Source organism: Notamacropus eugenii, chromosome 1, assembly GCF_028372415.1.
Source record: "Notamacropus eugenii isolate mMacEug1 chromosome 1, mMacEug1.pri_v2, whole genome shotgun sequence".
NCBI classification, from domain to species: domain Eukaryota; kingdom Metazoa; phylum Chordata; class Mammalia; order Diprotodontia; family Macropodidae; genus Notamacropus; species Notamacropus eugenii.
The window spans coordinates 668869163-668892044 of record NC_092872.1 but is presented as its reverse complement, the minus strand read 5'-3'; the positions used below and the strand labels follow the sequence as shown (position 1 = coordinate 668892044).

Sequence of the window (22882 nt, the reverse complement as noted above, 5' to 3'; positions counted from 1 at the left end):
CCTTTTCCATTTGGCTAATTCTGCTTTTGAAAGCATTCTTCTCCTCATTGGCTTTTTGAACCTCTTTTGCCAATTGAGTTAGGCTAGTTTTCAAGGTGTTAATTTCTTCAACATTTTTTTGGGTCTCCCTTAGCAGGGAGCTGATCTGCTGTTCATGCTTTGACTTCATGTCTCTCATTTCTCTTCCCAGCTTTTCCTCCACCTCTCTAACTTGATTTTCAAAATTCTTTTTGAGCTCTTCCATGGCCTGAGCCCATTGGGTGGGCTGGGACACAGAAGCCTTGATTTCTGTGTCTTTGCCTGATGGTAAGCATTGTTCTTCCTCATCAGAAAGGAAGGGAGGAAATGCCTGTTCGCCAAGAAAGTAACCTTCTATAGTCTTATTTCTTTTCCCTTTTCTGGGCATTTTCCCAGCCAGTGACTTGACCTCTGAATATTTTCCTCACACCCACCTCACCTCCTGATCCTCCCAGCCCGTGTTTGTGGTCTGAGATTCAAATGCTGCTTCCCGCCTCAGGGCTTTTGGCGGGGGCAGGGCTGCTATTCAGTATGAGATTATGTTCTGGTGCTGAGGTTGGGGCAGGGCCACCTCTCAGGCTCAGTTCCCTCAGGGGGTTTATGCACAGACCTTCTGCAATGGATTCAGGCTCCCACCCGCTTGGGGAGCCCCTGTCTGCAGCCACCTCTCAGCTTCTACCTCCCGGGGGGGGGCCTGAATTATGGGGGCACCCCACTCCCCTCTCGACCCGCCAAAGAGACTCTCTCACCCACCCCTGTCACCTGTGGGTGGAGGGACTTGTGCGGCCGCTGGAGATCCCGTCCCTGAAGCCTGCTCGGATCTGTTTCTCTCGGTGCCGCAGCAGTGGCCGCAGCAGGTCTGGGCTGGGCTTTGTGTCTGCAGCGCGATGGACCTTTTGCGAGAGGTTTGCAGATCCCTCTGTGGGTGGAGGGACCCGCGTGGCCGCTGGAGATCCTGTCTGTGAAGCCTGCTCGGATCTTTTCCTCTCGGTGCCGCGGCCGCGGCAGGGCTGCACTCAGCTCCCAGTCCCGGCGCCCAGTCTGCAGCGCGAAGGACCCCCCCGCGAGAGGTTTGCAGGTCTCTCTGGAACAGAAATCTCCCTCGCTCCAATGTTCCGTGGCCTCTGGGTGCGGAATTCGCCGTGAGTTACTTCCCTGTAGCCATTCTATGGGTTGTGGGTTCAGAGCTATGTGTATGTGCGTCTTTCTACTCCGCCATCTTGGCTCCGCCCCAAATCTATATTTTAGAGGTATCTATTTGGTATGAATTAGAAGGGGAAGTTGAGACAGGGAGTGGGACCCCGCTCCATTCCTTCCAGTAGAATGTAAGTTTGAAGGCAAGGATTATTTATAAATTTATCTTTGTTTCTCCATCACTTTGCACATTAGTTTATGTGTTTCACTTCTTGAATGAAAACTATGACTAATAAAATAAATGATGACTTTTTTTAATAGTTCAGAAAGGAACCTACCCTTATAATAATGGAAATGATCTCCCTATTCCCTTCAGACACAGGAAATAACAAATCAGAGCCCTTTTACTCCCATTTTTTTAAAGGCTAATGTTTTTGTCACTTGAGGATATCCAATGACTTGGATAAACACATCAATGGTATGAAAATCAAATTTGCAAATGGTCAAAACTGGGAGAGATACAGATGAATGTGGTCTTGAAGGTAGAAAAAACCCAACTTCCCAAGTATAGCAAGGGGAGAGGGTAGAGACGGTCAGCAGCTCTTCTGAAAAATGATTGAGGGGTTTAGTATGCTCAATATGAGTCAGTCAGCCAGAGATGGGGGAGTCCAAAAAATTAATTTGATCCTGGACTGCTAGAAGAAGGGCATAGCTTCCAGTAATAGGGACGTGATGGTCTCACTGTCCTCTGCTCTTGTCAGAGCCCATCTGGAGTATGGTGTTCAGTTCTGGACACTTTGGTCTAAGAAAGACATTAATAAATTGGAGAGTGTTCAGAGAAGGTTGATTAGGATAATGAAGAACCTGGGGTCCATGCCATATGGTGATAGGTTAAAGGAAAGGGATAGCTGTAGTGTGAAGAAAAGAAGTAAGGAAGGGGTAGAGGGGTGGGAAGGATAATTCTCTTCAGGTATTTGAAGAGCCATCATATGGAGGAGGAATTACATTAGTTAACTTGTCCCCATAGGGCAGAACTCCCCTCCTCCCATTGCAGAAAGGTATCCTAACAAGGAAAGCTATTCCTATATGAAATGGGTTTTCTCAAGAGGTGCTGGGAGGGCTCTCCTGAGAGGTTTTAGACAGATGCTGGTAGGTCACTTGTTTGGTATGTTTATAGTGAACATTTCTTTTAGCGTATGGGTTGGATTAGGTTGTTATTTTTAAAAATTTTTGTTTTTCAAAAAAATTGTCATTTTAGTTTTATCATTCTTTAATTTTAATATTTTTAGCATTAGACTGTTATTGAGGTCCATTTCAGTTCTCAGATTCTTTGATTATATTTCTTCATCTGAAAAATAAGAGTAATAATAATTGTATTGACTATTTTACAATATGATTATTAGGAAAATGCTCTGCATATCTTAAAAGACTATATAAATAAAGCCTAGAGTCTGATTTTTTATATTTGTTATATTTTATCTTTTGTTTCCACCCCCATCTCCTCCCCAGGAAAGGAGCTATAGACTACTGGAGCAGAAATGAAGCCCTGACTTCAAATGTAACCTCAGACTCTTACTAGTTCTATGACTCTGGGCAGTCACTTAACTTTTGTCTAACTCAGTTTCCTTATCTTTAACACAAGCATATGAATAGCACCTACATCTCTTTGTTATTGTAAGGATAAATGAAAACCTTAAAGTGTCATATAAATGTTTGTCATCATAATCACCTTTATGGTGCTTACTAGTTCATTTTTTTTTTCTTACTATCAGTTAGAATGCTGAAGATTTTTGATTGGCTCGATAGTTGTCAAGATCCTAGATTCTAAAAGTACCCACTGTAAATGCCTGATTTCTTTTCCATGTGGTAAGCCCAGATAATTAAATTAAGCTACTTAGATAATTCCAAGTTTATTTTCAAAGTTACAAGTACGATATGGACCCTGGATTCAACAGAAATGAAAACAACTCAAAATTTTTTAGAGATGGAAGCTTGTCTCAATAGACATGATTTTTTTTGTTACTTAAATCTAATAAGGCAAAAGAGAATAGAGTTCAACCATGGTATCATGAACTGGGAACATTTTATTCCCTTTGGGAAGTCAGGAGATGATGATTTATCTCCCTTTTTACTATCTAAACAAAAATTAGATAGGATATTGGTGGAAGGTGGGGAATAGGGGATGATGAAGTATACAGGAAAGTAGGGAAAGAAATTAAGAAAGTAATAACTGAAAAGAAAATAAACAGAAGGAATGTACTGGATGCTTTCCTTAAAAAAAAATCCAAAACAGCCAAGGTTACCTTTTCGCTGTAACAGATGAGCAGACTACAATGCTGTGGGTTGCTAGCTTGACTCAGCACCAAGAGACCACCAGATATGGGGACCTATTTATATAAAAGTAGGAAAAAATGCAAAACGAATCAGTAACTAGAGAAAGAGTAGGGAGAGCCATTGCCAGATATTATTGTTCTTATTTTTTAATTAATAGAACTGAGATTCAAAGAGATGAATTGACCAATCACAGTCACATATCTAGTAAGTAGTCACAGGTACAATTTGAAAAGCCAAGTTTACTGACTCCAAGTCCAGAACCCAAGCCACCATACTATACTGCCTAAAGAGGAAAATGAAAACTTTGGCCTAAGTGGTAGATTAAAATGAAAAATTTTAGCTCCTTTTATTTTTATTTGAATTCTTTTATGGAAAAGCAACAGTAGTAAGAGAATTCAAAAACTTCTGATTCCCAAACCCCTGCTCTCACCACAGGCTGTACATATCACTCCAACACCAAGATTGAGTTTGTTACAGTGGGAACAGTTTTTAATAGTATATGACCTATAAGGCATCAGACCTTTTGATTTAATTTGTTTTGTTTTTATGTTGAAAGACCCCTTAGTCTTCCTCTGGGTCTCACAGAACTGATCTCTGCACAGATCTCCCTTTGAAGGCAGAGTACTGTTATGAGATAAGCTTAAATGGGCATGAAACCAGCTTTATTCCAACAGGAAGCAGTGTTTCTTATGCTTTAAAAGAAACACAAAATAAATCTTGGAATGCTGCCCTTTTTAGTTATGTATTTAAGAGATTTACTAAACATAAGAGGAAGTCTTCTTTGCCCCCAAGTTGAGCTTTTCTTCCAGAGAAGTTAGAAAAAAAAATTGGCATGGAAAGATTTTCTTAATGCCAACTATTGCTTTAGCTTAAAAATCAAAGAGCTGTAAGCATCTTTTTTTTTTCTTTTTGTACCCTTGAAACAACAATTTTCAAGTCAAATAAGTACCAGCTATTTTACTATTTGTAAAAGAAAAAATTGATTATAGCTGTCCCACTGTCCATAAATGTTCTTTTTCCAGTATCAGTGATGGGTTTATGTAGATCTGTCTGCATTGTCTGATCTTATCTTCCTTACAGAATCATAGAAGTATAGAAATCATTCAAGTTTTCATCTTATAGATGAGGAAACCGAGGTGCAGACAGAGACAGCAACTTGTCCACGTGTAACTCCAATTTTCTAACTTCACATCCAATGAGCTTTCCATCATAACCCAGACTCCCGAAAATGGGAACAAGGGCCAGGGGTGTTCAGGAGCCAAACCACACTGGTTCATGGAAAGTTGTTAAGTTTTCAGTGTATGCATTTACACCTTAGAAAATAAAAAGGAATACAAATCAGGATTTGATTTATCATTTTGTTCATTGTCTAGACTTGTGATGGAAAAAATTAATGATGCAGATTAAATGAAAAAGTATGCTATGTGTACTTTTTTGTTTTTCAGAGAACCAATTGTTACCAGTGTGCCAATGGTCCACATTTAAGAGAAAGACACTAGAATCTGTGGCCATGCAGATTTCAGAAATACCTGGAAAGACTTACAAAAACTGATACAGAGTGAAAAGAGCAGAACTAGGAGAACATTGTGCATAGTACTGTTCGATAATAGTACTGTTCAGACTTAGCTCTTCTCAGCAATGCAATGATTGAAGACAATTCCAAAGGTCTCACGATGGAAAATGCTATTCACATGTAGGGAAAGAATGCATGGACTCTGAATGCAGGTCAAATTACATTATTTTCACTTTATTTTTTTCTTTTGGTTTGTTTCTTCTTCCACAATATGACTAATAGGGAAATATGCTTAATATAATTGTATGTATATAACCTATATCAAATTGCTTACTGTTTCAGGAAGAAGAAAGGGAAGGAGGGACAAATGTTTGGAACTGAAAATTTTGTTAAAAAAAGGAATCTTAAAATTTTCCCTACATATAATTGAAAAGATAAATATACTATTAAAAAAAAAGAATCTATACTCATGGAACATTTTCTGGTCCAGACAAGTATGGGAAGTGTGATCTTGGATCTGGCAGCACCATTATCCAACCTCATTGAACAATCCATTAAGGAAGTAACATAGTTTGGACTTCATTTAAATCAATGCAATAGTGTGTTTGCATAATATGTACCTTTCTTACATACATACATACTTATGTATACATACATACACACAAAAACATATATATATGTTAAGTGTGTGTGTGTGTATTTATCTCCATAGTAGAATGACAGATTAGTTAAAAGGAATTGTGGTATATAGTGAACAGAGTGCCAGACTAGGCATCAAGAAGGACTGGTTTGAGTCCTGCCTCTGTCATATTCTAAATTTGTTATCATGGAGAAGTACTTTAACTCCTCTGAACGTCAATTTTTTTTCCCCAGTAAAATAAGATTAGTAACACATGTAAGTCCCTATATCACAAGTTTGTTTTCATGTCAGTTTATCAATCAATAAATACTTTTAAGTGCTTACTCTTGTGCCAGGCACTGCACTAAGCTCTAGGGATGCCAAAAAAAAAAAAAAAGCAAAAGATAGTCCTTGCCCTCAAGGACTTTAAAAACCAAGGGGGGAAACAATGTACAAACAAATCTATGTATGTAAGCATATGTATATATATATATATATCAAGCTATATTCAGATTATGTAGAAAACAATTAGCAGAGGAGAAGCACTGGATTTAAGAAGGGTTAGGTAAAGTTTCCCATAGAAGACGGGATGTTAGTTGGGACTACAAAGAAGCCAGAGAGCAGTCAGAGTTGAGAAGGGAGAATGCTCCAGGGGTGCAGAACAACTGGAGAAAATGCTTGCAACTACGAGATGGAGTGTCTTATTTGTTGAACAGACAGCAGACCAGTGTCACTGATCAAAGAGTACGTGTTGGGGAAAAGAAGACTGGAAGGGTAGGAAGAGGCTAGATTGTGAACATCTTTGAATACCAAACAGCATATTTTATAACTGACCCAAATGCCATAGGGAGACCCTGAAGTTTATTGAAAAGGGTTAGGGTGACGTGCAGACCCGCACTTTAGAAAAGTCATTCTGGTGGCTGAATGGACCATCTATTGGTGAAGAGAGAGACTTGAGGAAGGTAGACCCAAAAGTAGATGTGCAGTAGTCCAGGCATGAGGCAATGAGACCCTGAACTAGAGGGGTGGCAGTGTCAGAAGAGAGAAAGAGACTTATTTGAAAGATGATATTCAAATTCACAGGGTGTCTGAAAAGTCTCAGTGAAGATTAAAGTGCACTGAATCTCCAGATACCCTGTATCTCTCCATAAAGTGCTTTTCAAAGCTTCAGCTGTTATGTAAGCTTCTTAAAAACGTTGACGTAGGCCAAGATTTTGCTGTTTTTCTTCTCCCCCAGCACATAGCACAATGCTTCATATATAAGTGTTTAACAAATGTTTAATTGACCTTTTTTGGAATTGAGACTGAAAATGTAATTATATACAAGTACATCAGAGCATTTGCAGATAATCACATTCATTCCAGATAAAAGTCACAAATAACTACACATGCATACATACATACATACACACACACATGTACTGACACACACACATGAACTGAGCAACCCTTCCTGGCTTCATATTAGCACAAAATTCATGCAAGTGACTCACCCTACAGGGTCGAGAGTGAAAATAGTTTTATAGGAAAGTCATTTTCTCTCTTCTGTCATAGGTCCCCTTAAACAACAATTGCAACAATTCATTTCATATCACCTGATTTCTGGTTTCTACGATTCTTATTATTATTATTATTATATAATGAGGATATATGTATATATATAAGATATCTTTATTTCATATTCAATACATGAGAATATGTTTCCTTCTTAAAATTTTATAACTGCAAGTACTATCTTTCCTCTGGGGAATGAAAATAAATCAACATTTATTTCATTACTATGGAATATACACATGCAAACTCACATTTATAAGTAGCAATAATTTAGACCTGGCTTTTCTCATTACAGTCCCTGAGCATTATAATTTTATTCAATACAGTCTCTCCCTAATAGCATCTTAGTGTTTATTTGTAGAATCCCAAGGAAAAAAGGTATAAGTACCCTTATTAGATCTCTAACCCCTACTTGAGAGAACAATATATAACCAAGCTCTTGGCCCTGGCCAATAAATTTAAGATGCAGAATTTCCAAGGAAGAACTATGTTCATCTTATATTAATATGTCTACTATTCCTTTGACTTATGTTGCCTTAATTATTAATTACTTTCTTTTTCTTTCACCTCTTAAACTGATCAAGGACTCTCTCTATTTCTCTGATTATAACTTCATAGATAAGCACTCATCTGGGCCCAAACAGCTCCATAGTACCTGAGCTCATAGATAAGATACTCTGTAACCTACTTGCTACCAAATTGTGAGTGAAGAAACTTACTTTCACCTCTCAAACTTACTTTTATAGCCTCACTTACATTTTCCAGTCTCTATTATAAATTTGAGGCAGTTTTTAGTGAGGAAACTTACTCTCATTTAAAGGGGAAAATAATAAATTACACCTTGCTCTTTAACAATCATCATCTTGTAAGCCTTGAAAAGGTGGGAGCATCTCTAACACATCACACATATAATGATTCCTGTACAAAAAGGAAAACTGAGGAATTGTCTTACTCTCACCTCAATATAGATAGATATTTGTAGGATCACATCATCTTATCTACCCTCACTTCACTCCAGCTGGCTGAAAAGAATATACCCTAATAAGTATCTTTTGGAGATGTAAGTCCTGTAGGTAGGGGCTTTTGCCTTTTCTCTCCTCTAGTGAAGAAGCTAGGTTATCATATAATCGATCATTTAGAGAGGCATTTTCCTCCAGATGCAGGAATTAAAATGAGTAGGAGAAACTGATCAAGTCTTTTCATTTTTTCCTTTTAAAACTTCTCAGACTCACGCAGAGACCTCCTTATCCCCAATGCTGCAGAGAGTGGTCCAAAACTTACTGCTACAGATAAAGAGTAAAGTATGTAAAACCCATTGCATTGTTCTGACACACCAGATTAAATTGAGATGACTCGTTTTTCAAGTTAATCAAGTCTGCTAATTCCATTTTCATATGTCATTCCTTTTGACTATTCTCATGATTTATGGTTCTGTTAGGGTCTACCACCTATTCAAATTCACATCTCTGAACTCTTGTTTCCATTCCATCTCATCAAACCAACCCAGAAGACACATCATTTCAAGGAGGAAAAAAGGCTTAGTTGAAAAAGGAAAGAAAAGTCTATTAAAGATATAAAATTAGATAGCAACATTCTTGGGCACCCAGACCATGTAGCTTCCCCATTCAAATAGAGGACTCTAATCTGTCCCTCACTGACTCATTTGCCTGTCATGTAAACCCCTATCAAGGGCAAGGTACAGTCAGTCGGCTCACAATATGGATATTGTAGAACAGACCTTATAGCAGAAACTTTCTTAGTTACTTCTCATTCCACTTAATCCAGATGTCTGGGGAGCTTAAAGCAGTACGTGTTGGTACTTCTCCATGTGGCCTTCTGGGAAGAATATTCCAGCAGGGTCAACATGGATGCATGGATATGCCTCCATTATTTGCTCTCCTCCCACCCTATTGCCTCGGCATCACCTCTGATCATCTTCTCTAAATCCTCCCAGGTCAGTCTCACGTTTCTACTCTTTAATCTCCAAGTTCCTTTTAACCTCTCTGCTCTGGAAAACATCTCTCCATTACAGATCAAGCATAGTCTTCTTGGAGACATCAATCTGAGACTTTATTACACAAATAATCATGATCCCAGGGATTGTGAGATAAAATCTCTCATTGCTGCCTCCCCACATACACAGACACACACAATAAGTATTGTAAAGTGCAAATCCCTAAAAACCAAGTTTGAAGTTGCTGAGTACAGACTCAAGACAAAACAAAACAAAAATTACAAACGAAAGTCAATAATCCATAACGGTAACTGCAGGATAACATTTTCCATTTAATCCTCAACTGAGTTACTGCTTGATCTAAACTTTGTGAAACAATGACACCTAAGCTTAAGATAAAATGACATCACAAAAATGTTGACATTTTAACTGAAGGAAAAACACACTGATTGTTTCTCTTTGTAGGACAAGCAGAAATCACAAGAAGTGTCTGTGCATGTGGAGTTAATATTTCCCTGCAGAAAAGTCCTTTGTAGTTTAGTTACAGCTTCAGTGATCTTGAAACATGAATATATATCACAAGCAAATGTTATACATCATTTAATACTCATCATAGATGTATTGCATAGTGGCTGGCTAAAGGAAATGTGTTTTTACTGGTATTGCATTCAAAGCCACTGAACTTCAGTGGTGGGTCCTACTACATCTGCCAGTCTGTCTAGCCCCTGAGAAACTCCCATATCTAGGATAATGCTATTTCTGATGTGAACAACTATTAAATGAACTTCCCTGGGGTTCTCTTCTAATTCTTCATTTTAATCTCATACCAGTCCTTTATTTCAATAGAATGCAAATATAATACAGCAAGGATTAGAAATATGCAGATTGGCAGAGTTGGAGTAAGACCTTTTCTCAGCTAAAGCTGAAAGAACCTCCTCTATGCAGTCAGGGATAAAAATGAGAAACCTCCCTTGTGATCACACCATGGGAGAAGGATCCCAATTATGAGGGAAGCGAATGGAAGCTTTTATGCAAATGAACAGTAAAGGGTACCCGGGGATGATCCAGACAGGAACAGACTAATGACTGCTGAATTAAGATTTTTTTTTTAAGCAGAAGGGGAGCATCAAAGGCTGATGGCTGTGTGAGAATAGTGGGAGGGCGGAGGAGAGGAAGAAGGGAAGAGGAAAAGACACTGGCCCACAGGGAAAGGAAGGAGATGTTGAGAGAATCCAGATAGTGATCCCATTAAAAGACCTCACAAGTCTCTTCCAACTCTGAGGTTCTGTGAGTCTACGGGGAAGAGCAAAGAGAGGAAAAACCTATGTAAGATAGGAAAGAGGAATTGGGGCTTTAGTAACGATTGATCAATGTTCACAGTCTGGCTTCTGACCTCATTCATTATTCAACCTAAACTACCCTCTCCAAAGCCACCAGTGATTTCTTAATGAACAAAGTCAATGGTCTTTTCTCAGTCCTCATCCTTCTTGACCTCTCTGTAGATTTTGACACTGTTGATCATCTCCTTTGTCTTGAAACTCTCTTCTCTCCAGTTTTCCTAATAGTGCTCTACCTTGTTTCTTCTCCTGTTTGACCATAGTCATTCTTAGTTATCCTTTCTTAGTCTCATTTGCTGGGTCTTCAGCCAGGTTGTACCCACAAACTATGGGTAGATCCCAATTCTCTGTCCTGTGCTCCCTTCCCTTCTTCCTATATGCTACTTCAGTTGTTGACATCATGAGCAACTATGGGTTCCACTGTTGTCTCTATGGAGATAATGCTCAGATCTATTTATCTAATCCTAACCACTTTACTGACCTCTAGTCTTACATCTCTGTCTTTTAATCATCTGACAACTCTAATTGTTGGAATCTATTAGATTCTATTCTATCAATCTATTAGAAGAGGATTCCTTTGTTACCCAAGCTATGTGGGAAGTCACTAAAAGTATACCTGTTGCATTTGAAAGAACAAATCTCAGAATGGAGCCTCAGAAAAGGTTCAAGCTACTCTGTGGGTATGCATCCACTCAAAACTCATAGAGCTTAAATGGGCATCAAAGGCATTCTATTTAGTCATCAACCAAAGGATGCAAGTCAAGTCAATGGCAACAGAGCTCCAGCCACCAGCATCCTGACAATCACTCCTAATCTTCTAATACCATGGCAATTGAGGAAGTACTAGAAATAGTGGTCATGGCAGACTTCACTGCAAAATTGCACCTACAAATGCTTCAAATTCATTCAGTTACAGTAAATGGTGCAACACACACACACACACTTCAATAATCCATTCATTTTTATTCAGTGCATACCTGGTGTCTCAAGCTATATTTATTCTGTACAATGCAGATTTCTACATGAGTCTTCTTTTTTAACTTGTGGTTGTGACATTATTTTATTTTTCACATAATAAGAGAGATGGTAATAAGACTATTTAGCTAAAGAAACCAAGCAAAAAGAAAACCACATGTCAGAATAAAAATGTAGCATAATATAAAATAAGAGAGAAGTGATGAACCATTTGCCCCTTCCTCTTATTCAGGCCAACTCCAGTCACTCGAGAACAAATCTGGCCTAACATCAGGGCATTAGCTCTTACCAGACAAATCTAAAACAACTGAGAAGCTGTGTTAAATTATTGGTATCAAAATATTCATTGAATTAGTTGAGTCCAGGGCAGTGTAAAATACTCAGGGAAAGCCTGAGGCTGCCTTTAAGAGGACTGGAATGTCTAAGGGGTTTTTAGGGGGTTTTGGACCAGAAATAACCTAGATAATACATCTAGAATTAGAAAAGACCTTGGAAGTCATCTAGACCAACACCCTCATTTTATAGATTAATTAATCAATTATAACTAATAAATTTAAGGGCCAGAGAAGATAAATCATTTCTCCAAGGTCATACCAAGGTATCCAAGGTATCATATCCAAGGTATATGACAGAACTGGGATTCAAACTCAAGTCCTCTGATCCCAGAACAAAAGTCTTGCTTCCACTGAACCAAGCCACCTTCCTTGTACTGCTTTAAGCTAAAGTAGGCACTTCAAGCCCACTCCAATTCAGAGTCTATCACCTCTACCCACTCCTATCACCCCCCAAAAAAAGACTAATTTAGTTCCAAGGACCATGAGATGGAAAATGGGAATGTCAAGTAGATGGTCATTTCTTACTTTCCTTCAAGTGGCATGCCATGAAATATCATGCTGACAAGAGAGGTGAAATATCAGGCAGCCAGAAATCTATTAATGTCATCCGATTCCGATTTCATACTTCCTAGATACATATGAAACTGATATGCTGTGAGCAGGGGTCTAATAAATCCTGCCTTATAACATTAAACAATTGGACTAAGGGGTAAAGAAATCTATTTATGTTGAATGTAAATATGGAGTGGAATGAATTCTGCTGAGTGGAGTTGTTGCAGAAGGAAAGATGCTCTTATCACATTCAGCGTTTCCCATTATCATTTTCCTTGAACATGAAAAAGAAATTGATGTCTCCTAATGAATATGGTTAGAAAGGCATGTTTCTACACTCCAGGCTTGATCTTGATGATGAACACTAAAGGAAAAAAAGGAAAAAACCATGTATGAGCACTACCTGATGAAACAGTAAAGGAAGATTCCTATAGGCAACTAATCCAAGCTTAACTTCGAAACTCTATGGAAACAAGTAAAGAAGTTTCATAGTATAGATGACCTTTTCTACAAATTGGGCCCAGTGTGCTTCCATCTCATCTACTCATCACTCTCAGTACTTTCTCTACCATTCCACTGTCCAGGTTCCCCTTTCCATTTTCTTTTCAGGTTACTTTTATGTGCTGTCTTCCCCATCTATAATGTAAGTTCCTTGAGGGCAGAGTCTGCCTTTTTTTTTTTGCTTGTATCTGTATTTCCAGTGCTTAACACTGACTATCACTTGAATAACACTTGTAAGGCATATTTACTGAAGGGGGAGTGAAGGGCATCAATGAGTTTCATTGTTTTGAATGAGATGATTTTAGACAATTTCAGTTGTGCATCAACATATACTGATTGTATAACTAGAGGAAGCCTCCTCACTTCTCCCTAGTCTGTTCTGTCAATCAGTAAATTACTTGCATACAGATGATGAACTTTGCAACAAACAAACTGAGAACCATGCATAAAGTGCTTAATATTTCTAGACATTAGTGTCCTCATCTGTAAAAGGAATAAGTTGGGTTATCTAGATCTAAAGGTGCATTAGTCAATACCAACTTGTATTTAATGGTTGAGTGCTAATTCCTTTATGGGATTCTTATTATGATTGAGTTTGTCTCTTTTCCTGCAATGAGTGAGAATTTAAAGATCTCTAAATCACAGAGTCATAAAACAAGTCATTTTAATAGTATTTTGAGGTTTACAAGGTTCTTTCTTCACAACCATCCTATGAAATAGGTAGCATTGTTTTTATTGCCTACGTTTAACAGGTGAGGAAACTGAGCCTCAGAGAAGTGAAGTGTCTTATCCATGATCATAATACTAGTATATGTCAGGACTTGGATTCACATCTGTGTGTCCTGATTCCAAGTTTGTCACCCTTTCCACTTAACCCAGCTCACCTAGAATGTTACCTCTGGAAGGACCCTTTAACAAATGAGGTAGGACAATTTTAGGTGAGTTTTCTATGAATATAGTTAGTTGATGCCAAAGCTGGGACCAGAACCCAGATACTCTGTCTCCCACTCCTGTGTTCTTTACACTATAACACTCTGTATTAGAAAGGATATCAGTGCTAGTCAGTGATAAATAAATACTGGCTTTAGAAAAGGCCTTCTCCCTGAACATAAGTAACTCCCTTTGGCATCTCCAACCATGAACCTTGATGGTTTTCTATCATTTTCTTTTCTACGGTGTTCTGTTTCTTGACAGGTCCTCAGTTTCCTCTTGAGTCTTTGCAATTCCCCTAATTGAAACATTTCATAAAGTACTAAGATTTATTAATGATGAATTAGTTGAAGATCAGGTCTGAAGTACCAGGAAATCTTAACTGACACTTAAACTAAATGGGTTGTTTGGCAATATCAAACAGTGCCAATGAGAGGGAAGTTCTGAGATACTCTATTAAGCTAGTTTGGGGAGATTTGGTAGCATCTGTGACTTATACCAGCCATTTCCTATGATGTGAAGAATTAAATAGATATACTGGATACCACCACCTCAATAGTTTCAATTTTTTGCTGTTGCTTTTTCAAAAGATCAACAGAAGTACATGTAAGATTTAATATAAATCCAACCCCTCACTTCCTTCGTACCACCCACATACCAAGGACTAAAGATCTAAAGGACAATAAAATGAAGGGTAAACAATGTTCACATATAACTATTAGTAATCTGATGTATTTATTGATGTTGAAGCCACATCAAATTCCTTTACCTTCTTTATTTTGAAGTTTTAGCTAAGACAGATTCTTGTGGGAGGTGGTAAGTTGTTCATTATATGGAAGTAAGAAATAAAAGTCTACAGTATTTGTTACCCAGTTCCAGCCAACCAACAGCAAGTAAGACAATTTCAGTTATCATGTGTTTAGACTCTGTTCATTTCTGGCTTAACAACCCCACACATAGTAACCCTCCAAATATCAGAACCATCACTGTCTACTTCCATAGATCATAAACCATATGTCCTACACTATGAACATGAGTATATGGCAACTAAAAATAGGCAATCTGGATAAAATAGTATTCACAATTTCAAATAATGCTTCAATATCACCAGTATCCCTGAATTTCAAGTGAAAGTAATGAGTTCAGAAGCTGCCTTAAAAAATTAATAATAGTGGAACAAACTATGATCTGGAAACTTGTTGGTGGCTATTCACTTAACCTGAGCTTTGAAGTCAATCAATTAAATAGCCATTGAATCCAAAACTGCTTGGTAATGTCATTAACTTTTCTTTCTATGATTAGTCTAATTATAATTTATATTTTCTCTTTAGGTGGATTCTTACAACTCTGCATCTCTTTCCCCAATTGCTTATGGACTCATTCAAGTGAAATCCATGGGCACCTACTGAGATAAGATTTTATGTTATTGGCAATTGGTCTCCAGACCAATTCAGTAAAATTCCAGAGATATAGATGTAAGCTTACTTAGAAATAATAAACTCTCAAGCGGATTAGACCATAATTTGGCAGGAAGAAAAGATTTTGAAATTATGATTGCTTCCCAAAGGAAAATTTGTTCTTTGTTAACAAGAATAAAGCCAAAACTTCTCTCTGTTGCAGATTCTTCTGCTCCTTCAAGAAAGTATACATATTTTACTTTCTGGAAATGAAATCCTGTTTCCATATGATGCATGTTAATCAATATATCTTATAACACTAATACATAGTACCATAACAAACTTCTGGGTATTTTTAATGTCTATATGGTTTGATAGAATTGCTTTAAAATGTTGGTTATTCCCACTATGGTCATAATTATTTAAGCTATATTAGCCATAAAATCAAACTACATAAAAATCTATTTGGTGATAAACTTTAATCAACTCATTTAAGTATTAATATTTTGACTATGTTTTGTTAATTAAACTGCAATTTTTTTAAAAAATATATAATTTTTAAATTACAAATTAAATTTAAGTTAAAATTAAAATTTTAAAAATTATACAAAATAAGGCATTGGCCAGCGCTTTGATAAAACCTATGTGATGAATGAATGCCAGAGAGCATAACATTATCTATGAGAATATTCAATTGAACTGAATCCAATGAGCACTTATTAAGGGCTTATTATATATAAATACACACACACACACACACACACACACACACACATATATATATATATATACACATACATAAAATGAATAATAGACCCTGCTTTAGAAGAATTCATATTTGAAAACTGTATCTTTGCAATTTCTCATGAATCTCACTTTTCTTACACAAAGGAAGAATTCAAGTTATCAACAACCATATAAAAATGTTCAAAATCACTCATAATTGGAGAAATGAAAATTAAAGTGACTCTGAGGTTCCACCTCATATCCATCAAAGTGGCAAGGATGTCAAAAGGAACAAAAGAACAGATACTGGAAGAGCTATGGGAAAACAGATACATTAACAAATTCACTGTTGTGGTAGAGCTCTGAATTGGTCAGGCCATTCTGGAAAGCAATTTGGAACTAGGAACAAAGTATGAATACCCTTTGACTCAGCGATACCTCTACTAGGCCTACAATTCTAAAGTGATCAAGGAATGGAAAAGGAACAACATGTACAAAAGTATTTATACCAATTATTTTCTTACTAGCACAACAAAACTTAAAACTAGGTTACTCTCCAGTTTTGGAATGGCTAAAATGTTATGGTATATAAATGAGGCAGCTGGGTGGCACTTTGGATAGAGAACTGAGATTAGAGTAAGGAAGATCTGAGTTCAAATCCAACCTTAAACATTTCCAACTATGTGACCATAAGTCACTTAGCACAATACCTGTCACATGGTAGTCTATATATATATATATAAACGTATGCTTCCTTCCTTCCTTTGCTCCCTGGTATATGAAGACAATGGACTGATATTATAGCATAAGAAATGATGAAATGGCTCTCTTTGACCCATCCAGCACCAGAATGAAGACCATTCTCAGCAACTAGACCACCAATATCCCAGAAAATGTTAACATCTCACTTAAGGGTCAGACAGTTATTGTGAAGGGGCCCAGAGGAATTCTCTGTAGGGATTTTCAACCATGTCAATATTGAGCTCAGCCTCCTTGGAAAGAAGAAAAAAAGGCTCTGGGTGAACAAGTGGTGGGGAAATTGAAAAGAACTTGCAACTGTGCACACAATCTGTAGTCATGTACAAAACATGATCAAAGGTGTTACCCTGGGTTTTCATTACAAGATGAGGTCTGTGTATGCTCACTTACCCATCACTATTGTTATTCAAGAGAATGGCTCACTTGTTGAAATCAGAAATTTCTTGGGTGAAAAATATATCCAAAGAGTGCACATGAGACCAGGTGTTGCTTGTGCTGTTTCTCAAGCCCAAAAAGATGAGTTAATTCTTGAAGGAAATGATATTGAACTTGTTTCAAACTCAGCTTCCCTGATCCAACAGGCTACCACAGTCAAAAACAAGGATATCAGAAAATTTTTGGATGGCATCTATGTTTCTGAGAAAGTCACAACGCAACAAGCTGATGAAGAAGTTGAGAAAGATGCCAAAGGCTGTGTCCTGAAGAGTCAACGCTTATTCAGATATCAAAATAGAAATAGTTTTTGTCAAAAAAAAAAAAGTGATGAAATGAAGTTTCCAAAGAAACTGGAAATACCCCTAAGAACTGATAGAGAGATAGAGATAGAGCTAGAGAGCAAAGATAGAGATAGAAAGCAAAGAAAATAGAATTAGGAGAATAATTACACAATGATAACATTATAAAGAATAATAACTTTGAAAGATTTTAGAACATTAATCATTAGGGTGATAAACCACAGGTCCAGAGGACTGAAGATGAAACAGGTCACACATCTACCAGAGAGAGGTAATGGCATTCAAATTCAGAGTAAGATATACATTTTTGACATAATTTGTTTTATCAGATTACATGTACATATTATAAGGAATTTGGGAATTTGTGGGAATTTGGGGATTTGTTTTACTAGATTACATGTACGTATTATAAGAGTCTTATCTTTTCTATATTTGTTTATTGTTCACTTGGAGTAGGAGAAAGCAGTAGAAGGACAGATGAGAAATGCTTGTAAAACTAAATGAATAGTAATATTTCCTCACTTTACAGGACTCATAAAAGGATGTTCGGTAATTGTTGGTCTCTTGAATGCTCTAGTCCCATTTAATGTGTTATTTACACATATAATATTCTGCCTGTATAGATTTAACACACTGCATCATAATTAGAGATCTGGCCTTAAAGTTAGAAAGTCTTGCCTCTTACACTTATTGAATATGTGATCTTGGGTGAGCCATTTAATCCCTAAGGATAGAAAACTGCAGAAGTAGAGTATTCTGGAAAATGGAGCCTTCTAATGAACTAAGAATGTTTTATTTCCAACTCCTCTCTGCAGAAAACATTCATTTAGGTCACTGCATTCAAGAGTACACAGTGCATAATGAACATAATTTTCCTTTGTTGTTCAAGATATTCCCAATCCTTCAGGGTCATGATTTAAATCAATCCATTACAACTAACATTAATTAAATATCTTACTGGGAGCAAAATCACTTTGGGAGTCTTTAATCACCACCATTGTATGTGCAGGTATGAATAAAGCAGGGACCAAGTGAATACTCTGCTGTTAGCCTCATGGTTGACTTTTGCCATTCCCTCTCTGGGAAATAGACGACAGTCATGTTAGCATGCCCTTCCCAAGCTCTATGTACATCTATCACTGCACTTACAATTAGTGTTCTATGTTAGGCACTGAACTTGTACTAGTCTACAAACATAAATATGGAGGGGATTGACAATTAGGATGAAAGTAAAGGATGGTCTCAGAAATTTCATTTCTTAGATAAATCCCTTGTATCATTGTATTGTCCTGTGATTTTCTTGCAATAAAAGTGAAGAACTTTAAAATGCAAGTTAACTGAATAATCTCATTAACTGAGTCTGTTTAATGGAAACAAATAAATTAAAGGAATCCTTGGATGTCATCTAATTCAACTTTCTCCTTTTCCATATGAGAAAACAAAAGTTCAGAGAAGAGAATTACCAGAGATTATACAGCTAGCAAGCTCATGATGGATCAGAAGTAGAACCAGATGTGTGTGTGTATATATGTGTGTGTGTATACACACATATGTATGTATTTATATTTATATGTATATATATATATATTCATACATACAGGAAGGACTGGGCTACAGCAATAGTTTCCTGACTCTTCCCACTAGAGTATACTGACTATTTTCATGAGACAAAGGATAATGGAGAAGCGATGTAGTACAATGTATGAAAGACAGGATTTAGAGTCAGAGGTTCTAGGTTCAAAAAAAGCTCAGCCAAGTACTAGTTATATGACCTTGGGCAAAGTCTCTGAGCCTCGACTTCCTTATCTGTAACAGGAGGAAGGTGGCCTAGATGACCATAGAATTTCTCCCAGTTTCAGCTCCATGATCCTAAGATCTGATCACATTGTACCTTTTCTTATAAAATTCCTCAGTTCTTAAGGAAGTACAACTATTTACTTTATCCTGAGTCTTCTGCTTTAAGGTGTTTGTACAGCCAATGGCCCTCCTACATATCACCCTTCTCTGCCAAGATGAAATTTTATTTTCTCTCTCATTTTATTGGTTGATCTTTAGTTGTTGGTTCTTTCTTACTAAGCTCTGGATGTCCCTATTCATTCCTCTCCATCACCAGACCCTCAAAATTCACCTCTACTCATCTCTCAGTTTTGCACTTAATCTGCTATTTTATAGAAATTTCCTAGATCAATCCAAATATTCTTCCTATCAATATTACTTTACTTTATTCAAGCGCATTTCACACCTAATCAAAGTTTTTGATTTATTGGTTGATAAGACTTATTCTCACCTTCTTAGGTATCAGAGCTTCTTATCACTTAATTTAAGTAGGATAGATGGCCTGATTGATTTACTCACTCTCCCAATCATACACATGTTTTTTATATAAGTATATACAAGATAATCTCAGAGAAGAAAGAACAAGGAGTTGGAGGAACTAGGAAAGGCCTTCTAAAGAAGATGAGATATGAATTCAATCTTTAAGGAAGTCAGGAAAACTAAGAGGCAGAGGGAAAGAAGGAAAAATAAGAGACTGCCTTTGCAAAATTCTTAAAAATGTGACATTTTTATGTGGGACAAAGTAGGCCAGTGTAGTTAGAGGGTATTTTTAGAGGGTACTTGATGTAAGACTGGAAAAGGTAGGAACAAGCCAGGTTTTAAAGAGTTTTAAGTGTTTAAGAGGAGACTTTGTATTTGGTAATAGGGAGCCACTAAAGTATTTTGAGTAGGGGATTGCCATGTCATGAGCTTTAGAGAAATCACTTTGGCAGTTGAGTGAAAGATGAAATCCCTTCTAATTCTCTGATTCTATGCTATTATTTTCATCACCAATATGTCACTACCTTGAGGATCTGTGATTTTGTTGGGCATGAGAATTCTCTCCACTAAAGCACAAGCAGTCCCCTATTGTTTAGTTAACAAGGGTTAAGGTGGTGCCTGAGATTCAGAAAAGTTACCTGTTCTTGGTCATACCACCAATAGGTGTCATAATCAGGACCTGAAACCATGTCTTCCTTATTCTGGGTGTAGCACTTCATTCACCATGTTAGGTTTCCTTGCTTATTTTTATCATGGTTACAGTAAGCACAGTTAAAATGAAAAAGAGGCTCCTCCTAGTTCAGTTTGCTCATAGTTTGGGGCTTCTTTGGTACAATATTCTGAAGAGAGATGCAGCTGCCTGTAATTCACCGCTTTCTTCAAACAATGTCTCAGCATACAGCGTTCCTTTCCAAGAACCATTTTACAGTTATATCTTTTATGATTTGATGCTATAATATTGTGTGGAAGTGCAATACTAAGTTTCTTTGCTGTCTCATCTTTGAAAACATCACCTTCAATTCTAGGTGGATTAATATTTCAAAATATAACTGTTTACAATAATGGTAAACTTACTTTCATGGTGACAGATCATTTCTCTCATACCCAGAATATACGTTTTTTTTTTAGATTTGTCATTGTGAAAGAAAAATATACAACTTCTCCCTTCTCTGTAGTTACTAATTAGGTTAGATGTCTTCCTGGAGGTCTTATAGGAGTACAGAAGCCAGTCTGACTCAAAGGTTTTTGGGGAAACCTGCCTGGAATCGGGGAGAAGAATTCAGATTTGTGGGAGGAGTCTCTTCCTGTCTTAGGGTAATGATGGCAATAATGACAGTGGGTGTGCATATAGACTTTTAAGATTTATAAAAGTGCTTTATATTGAGTATATCACTGGATCTTCCAAATAAGTCCTTACAATAAGTAAAGCAGGTATTATCATCCCCATTTTGCAGATGAGAAAATGGGCTCATCTTTGACAAAGTAACGCTTAGTAGGACTGAGATCTGGAAGGTTTCTTAAAGACATCTCTTCTAGTCCATTTTATAATGTAGAGGTGGGACAGTGAATTGGGGAAAGGGATAAGTTCAAGGGATTTGCTCAAGTTCAAGCAGGAAATACCAGAGCTAAGATTCAATTCCATGTGCTCTGGGTTCAAATTCAGATTATACTACTAATTTGGAAGGTCACCTTTCTTTCTCGAATGTGGCTTATATAAAGCCAAAATTAAATCTGAAATAAATATTGTTTATCAATGAATAACTGTGTACTTTTTTGCCTTTTCAGAGAGATCTCATTTTAGTACTATGACCTCTATCAATCAAAATCGTAAATTACATTCTAATTAAGGCTTAGAGGAAAGTAGAAGAAAGATACAACAGTTGTTCCCCTTACTATCAATCCAGCTCATGTTCCCCATCCTTGATCATGAGCATAAAAATGTTAAGAATAGTTAGGTGGACTAAAAGTGATGATATCCCTTCAGTAATTACAAACAGTGTGAATTCATTAAGAACAGAACCAGAGAGTCTCTAGAATCATGAAAGTCTTAGAAAAGAATGTATGATAGGAATGAGAAAGATGCTATCAAATTCCAATATTAATTTTCCTCTTTGTCCTTCTGCTATAGAAATTTCTAGAGGGATGACAATTTGTAACAAAACTTGACAGGTCTTTTTCTAGTCCCATTCCACAACCATGGTACTGAGCAGCATTCTGTTTAAAGTATGAGCTCTAAACATGAATCAGTTCTCCACTTGATAGAGAATAAAATTTATTGAGTAAAGGATACTCTCAAGGTCAAGTGCTTAGGCATGAATTAATAGATGAGTGAACATACTTTTATCTGATACGGTGTGCCAGGCACTGTGCTGGATACAAGATATACAAATTCAAAATTGTGATAGTAACTATTTTTGAGCACCTCACATTCTAAAAGCAGGATATGCTTAAGGATGATAGAATTTGGGCTTACTATGCTGTTACATCCTGAGGTAAATATTACCACTGGTCTTTCTGCATAAGGGGAAGGAGAACAACTGGAGTTAATCTTTATGCCAGGACTTGCCATCAACCTCAGGCATTCTATGCACTGTGCATACCTTTAGAAATATAGTATATATTGAGAAGTATGAGCTCAGAGAAGGAAATGTTGGTCTGGAAATTGTGAATGGAACTGTAGTCAATCAATTGTCACATCCTTTCCAGTATTAATGCAATATTACTTATTGAGTATACTATACTGATGGTTCTTCTTCTATATGAGTTGAACTAGATTACAACTTATATCAATCAGTCAATAAGTATTTGTTAAGCATCTATCATGTGCCAGAAGGTGTGCTAAGTGATGGGGATACAAAAAGGCAAAAAATAGTCTCTGTCTTTAAGGTAACCCACAGTCTAATGGTCTTTTCTAACTCTTAATTTCTATGATTGTGAATTGTCACATATGTAGAATATACTGGTAGTGAAGGACATACTTGGGGCACATAGATGGAGTTTTCTCTTGAAAACCAATGCAAAGTATTCTCTAATTCCATCTCCATACTTCATAATGGATTGAGCATAGATTAGTTATCATATTACCATCTGTTACCTACTCCTTCTTTGCTTTCTTGAATTTCATATCCCATTCTTCAACTCCGTTGATCAATGATTTCCCAAATCCCCTCTAACCATCTTCCTATATACTAAAT

At 37.0% G+C, this 22882-nt stretch overlaps 1 pseudogene; it reads left to right on the top strand.

The window, feature by feature from the left end:
• Positions 1-16726: 16726 nt before the first annotated feature.
• Positions 16727-17340, top strand: LOC140528199 (large ribosomal subunit protein uL6-like; annotated as a pseudogene).
• Positions 17341-22882: the final 5542 nt, after the last annotated feature.